Genomic DNA, 5,238 nt, shown 5'->3' on the forward strand with positions numbered 1-5,238 from the left:
GTCTATAGAGTGAGTGACACCTAGTGTGGAGGCTGTCTATAGAGTGAGTACTGACACCTAGTGATGGAGGCTGTCTATAGAGTGAGTACTGACACCTAGTGATGGAGGCTGTCTATAAAGTGAGTACTGACACCTAGTGATGGAGGCTGTCTATAGAGTGAGTACTGACACCTAGTGATGGAGGCTGTCTATAGAGTGAGTACTGACACCTAGTGATGGAGGCTGTCTATAAAGTGAGTTCTGACACCTAGTGATGGAGGCTGTCTATAGAGTGAGTACTGACACCTAGTGATGGAGGCTGTCTATAGAGTGAGTACTGACACCTAGTGATGGAGGCTGTCTATAAAGTGAGTTCTGACACCTAGTGAGTGACGGAGGCTGTCTATAAAGTGAGTTCTGACACCTAGTGAGTGATGGAGGCTGTCTATAGAGTGAGTACTGACACCTAGTGATGGAGGGTGTCTATAAAGTGAGTTCTGACACCTAGTGATGGAGGCTGTCTATAGAGTGAGTACTGACACCTAGTGATGGAGGATGTCTATAAAGTGAGTACTGACACCTAGTGATGGAGGCTGTCTATAAAGTGAGTTCTGACACCTAGTGAGTGATGGAGGCTGTCTATAGAGTGAGTTCTGACCCCTAGTGAGTGACGGAGGCTGTCTATAAAGTGAGTTCTGACACCTAGTGAGTGACGGAGGCTGTCTATAAAGTGAGTTCTGACACCCTGGAGTGTCTATAGAGTGAGGCTGTCTATGAGGCTGTCTATAAAGTGAGTTCTGACACCTAGTGAGTGGAGGCTGTCTATAGAGTGAGTACTGACCCTGAGGCTGTCTATAGAGTGAGTACTGACCCTAGTGATGGAGAGGCTGTCTATAGAGTGAGTACTGACACCTAGTGATGGAGGCTGTCTATAGAGTGAGTACTGACAGGCTGTCTATAGAGTGAGTACTGTAGTGATGGAGGCTGTCTATAGAGTGAGTACTGACACCTAGTGATGGAGGCTGTCTATAGAGTGAGTACTGACCCCTAGTGATGGAGGCTGTCTATAAAGTGAGTTCTGACACCTAGTGAGTGATGGAGGCTGTCTATAGAGTGAGTACTGACCCCTAGTGATGGAGGCTGTCTATAGAGTGAGTACTGACCCCTAGTGATGGAGGCTGTCTATAGAGTGAGTACTGACACCTAGTGATGGAGGCTGTCTATAGAGTGAGTACTGACCCCTAGTGATGGAGGCTGTCTATAGAGTGAGTACTGACACCTAGTGATGGAGGCTGTCTATAGAGTGAGTACTGACACCTAGTGATGGAGGCTGTCTATAGAGTGAGTACTGACACCTAGTGAGGCTGTCTATAGTCTATAAAGTGAGTTCTGACACCTAGTGATGGAGGCTGTCTATAGAGTGAGTACTGACCCTAGTGATGGAGGCTGTCTATAGTGAGTGGAGGCTGTCTATAGAGTGAGTACTGACACCTAGTGATGGAGGCTGTCTATAAAGTGAGTACTGACACCTAGTGATGGAGGCTGTCTATAGAGTGAGTACTGACCCCTAGTGATGGAGGCTGTCTATAGAGTGAGTTCTGACACCTAGTGATGGAGGCTGTCTATAAAGTGAGTTCTGACACCTAGTGAGTGACGGAGGCTGTCTATAAAGTGAGTTCTGACACCTAGTGAGTGATGGAGGCTGTCTATAGAGTGAGTACTGACACCTAGTGATGGAGGCTGTCTATAGAGTGAGTACTGACACCTAGTGATGGAATGACAGAGGCTGTCTATAAAGTGAGTTCTGACACCTAGTGAGTGACAGAGGCTGTCTATAGAGTGAGTACTGACACCTAGTGATGGAGGCTGTCTAAAGAGTGAGTTCTGACACCTAGTGAGTGACGGAGGCTGTCTATAGAGTGAGTACTGACACCTAGTGATGGAGGCTGTCTATAGAGTGAGTTCTGACACCTAGTGATGGAGGCTGTCTATAGAGTGAGTACTGACACCTAGTGATGGAGGCTGTCTATAAAGTGAGTACTGACACCTAGTGATGGAGGCTGTCTATAAAGTGAGTTCTGACACCTAGTGAGTGACGGAGGCTGTCTATAAAGTGAGTTCTGACACCTAGTGAGTGATGGAGGCTGTCTATAGAGTGAGTTCTGACCCCTAGTGAGTGACGGAGGCTGTCTATAAAGTGAGTTCTGACACCTAGTGAGTGACGGAGGCTGTCTATAGAGTGAGTACTGACACCTAGTGATGGAGGCTGTCTATAGAGTGAGTACTGACCCTATTGAATGACAGAGGCTGTCTATAAAGTGAGTTCTGACACCTAGTGAGTAACAGAGGCTGTCTATAGAGTGGGTACTGACCCCTAGTGAGTGACGGAGGCTGTCTATAAAGTGAGTACTGACCCTAGTGATGGAGGCTGTCTATAGAGTGAGTACTGACCCCTAGTGATGGAGGCTGTCTATAGAGTGAGTACTGACCCCTAGTGATGGAGGCTGTCTATAGAGTGAGTACTGACCCCTAGTGATGGAGGCTGTCTATAGAGTGAGTACTGACCCTAGTGATGGAGGCTGTCTATAGAGTGAGTACTGACACCTAGTGATGGAGGCTGTCTGTACTGACACCTAGTGATGGAGGCTGTCTATGAGTGAGTACTGACCCCTAGTGATGGAGGCTGTCTATAAAGTGAGTTCTGACACCTAGTGTCTATAGAGTGAGTACTGACACCTAGTGAGGCTGTCTATAGAGTGAGTACTGACAGGCTGTCTATAGAGTGAGTACTGACACCTAGTGATGGAGGCTGTCTATAGAGTGAGTACTGACCCTAGTGATGGAGGCTGTCTATAAAGTGAGTTCTGACACCTAGTGATGGAGGCTGTCTATAGAGTGAGTACTGACCCCTAGTGATGGAGGCTGTCTATAGAGTGAGTACTGACACCTAGTGATGGAGGCTGTCTATAGAGTGAGTACTGACACCTAGTGATGGAGGCTGTCTATAGAGTGAGTACTGACACCTAGTGATGGAGGCTGTCTATAAAGTGAGTACTGACACCTGAGTGGAGGCCTATAGAGTGAGTGAGTGATGGAGGCTGTCTATAGAGTGAGTTCTGACACCTAGTGAGTACTGATGGAGGCTGTCTATAGAGTGAGTACTGACACCTAGTGATGGAGGCTGTCTATAAAGTGAGTACTGACACCTGACACCTAGTGAGTTCTGACACCTAGGAGGCTGTCTATAAAGTGAGTACTGACACCTAGGCTGTCTATGAGTGATGGAGGCTGTCTATAGAGTGAGTACTGACACCTAGTGATGGAGGCTGTCTATAGAGTGAGTACTGACCCTAGTGATGACAGAGGCTGTCTATAAAGTGAGTTCTGACACCTAGTGAGTGAGGAGGCTGTCTATAGAGATGGAGGCTGAGTACTGACACCTAGTGATGGAGGCTGTCTATAAGAGTGAGTTCTGACACCTAGTGAGCTGTCTATAGAGTGAGTACTGAGTGATGGCTGTACTGACACCTAGTCTGGAGGCTGTCTATAGAGTGAGTACTGACACCTAGTGACACCTAGTGATGGAGGCTGTCTATAAAGTGAGTTCTGACACCTAGTGAGTGACGGAGGCTGTCTATAGAGTGAGTTACTGACACCTAGTGATGGAGGCTGTCTATAGAGTGAGTACTGACCCCTAGTGATGGAGGCTGTCTATAGAGTGAGTACTGACACCTAGTGATGGAGGCTGTCTATAGAGTGAGTACTGACACCTAGTGATGGAGGCTGTCTATAGAGTGAGTACTGACACCTAGTGATGGAGGCTGTCTATAAAGTGAGTTCTGACACCTAGTGAGTGATGGAGGCTGTCTATAGAGTGAGTTCTGACCCCTAGTGAGTGACGGAGGCTGTCTATAAAGTGAGTTCTGACACCTAGTGAGTGACGGAGGCTGTCTATAAAGTGAGTTCTGACACCTAGTGAGTGATGGAGGCTGTCTATAGAGTGAGTACTGACCCCTAGTGAGTGACAGAGGCTGTCTATAGTGAGTTCTGACAGTAGTAGTGATGGCTGTCTATAGTGAGTACTGACACCTAGTGAGTGGAGGCTGTCTATAGAGGACTGCTGGAGGTCTATAGAGTGAGTACTGACACCCTAGTGATGGAGGCTGTCTATAGAGTGAGTACTGACCCATAGTGATGGAGGCTGTCTATAGAGTGAGTACTGACACCTAGTGATGGAGGCTGTCTATAGAGTGAGTACTGACCCCTAGTGATGGAGGCTGTCTATAGAGTGAGTTCTGACACCTAGTGATGGAGGCTGTCTATAGAGTGAGTACTGACACCTAGTGAGTGATGGAGGCTGTCTATAGAGTGAGTTCTGACACCTAGTGAGTGACGGAGGCTGTCTATAAAGTGAGTTCTGACACCTAGTGAGTTCTGACACCTAGTGAGGATGGAGGCTGTCTATAGAGTGAGTACTGACACCTAGTGATGACGGAGGCTGTCTATAAAGTGAGTACTGACCCTAGTGATGGAGGCTGTCTATTGTTGAAGGAATTTAATTCCTCTGTTTTAAGGCTGTCTATAAGTACTGACCCTAGTGACACTCTGTCAATTCATAAGGCTTTGTAAGACCCTTATTTTATAGGAATGGACAGAGGCTGTCTATAAAAGTCAAGTGACAGCCTTTATTCAAGAGGCTGAGTACTAAGTACATAGAGTGAGTACTGACACCAGTTTTCTACAGGTTATAAACTGAAAGTGACGGAGGCTTTCTAAATGTTGACACCTAGTGAGTGTCTCTTCTTGACACACTGGTGGAGAAAGGCTCTATAGAGGCTGTCTATAAAGTGAGTTCTGACACCTAGTGAGCCAAGGCTGTCTATAGAGTGATACTGAAGCATGTCTCTAGACAGTCTGGTGATGGAGGCTGTCTATTTATGAGTACCTGAACTAGTGAGAGGCTGTCATTGTTCTAAACTCTTGAGGCTGTCTATTATATTCAATACTGACCCCTAGTGATGGAGGCTGTCATACATGTACAGTAGCATAATAGTATTCTGATTAGTACATAGTGATTGAAATGTATACATAATTAGGCTGTTATAGATAAAAATTCCTATAGTGAAAGGCTGTCTATAAAGTGAGTTGACACGTAGTGAGTGACCCCTAGTGATGGAGGCTGTCTATAGAGTGAGTACTGACACCTAGTGATGGAGGCTGTCTAAAGAGTGAGTTCTGACACCTAGTGAGTGACGGAGG

The 5,238-nt window shown here is 46.5% G+C and overlaps 1 long non-coding RNA gene across 7 annotated transcripts; it reads right to left on the bottom strand.

Annotated features, from left to right (window-relative positions):
* Window positions 1-50: 50 nt before the first annotated feature.
* On the bottom strand, window positions 51-4,011 carry LOC127918514 (uncharacterized). Of its 7 annotated transcripts, none has more exons than XR_008100301.1 (4): window positions 3,636-4,003; window positions 1,871-2,508; window positions 324-681; window positions 51-133 (listed from the first exon to the last, which is right to left on the bottom strand). It is a non-coding gene; the product is annotated as an uncharacterized LOC127918514 (long non-coding RNA). The 7 variants fall into 7 exon arrangements; XR_008100302.1 differs by lacking the exon at window positions 51-133 and having other exon boundaries at window positions 300-681; window positions 3,636-3,825; window positions 3,910-4,011; XR_008100300.1 differs by lacking the exon at window positions 51-133 and having other exon boundaries at window positions 300-681; window positions 1,871-1,988; window positions 2,027-2,508.
* Window positions 4,012-5,238: the final 1,227 nt, after the last annotated feature.

The sequence above is a fragment of the Oncorhynchus keta genome, unplaced genomic scaffold (genome assembly GCF_023373465.1).
Source record: "Oncorhynchus keta strain PuntledgeMale-10-30-2019 unplaced genomic scaffold, Oket_V2 Un_contig_14381_pilon_pilon, whole genome shotgun sequence".
In the NCBI taxonomy this organism is placed as follows: domain Eukaryota; kingdom Metazoa; phylum Chordata; class Actinopteri; order Salmoniformes; family Salmonidae; genus Oncorhynchus; species Oncorhynchus keta.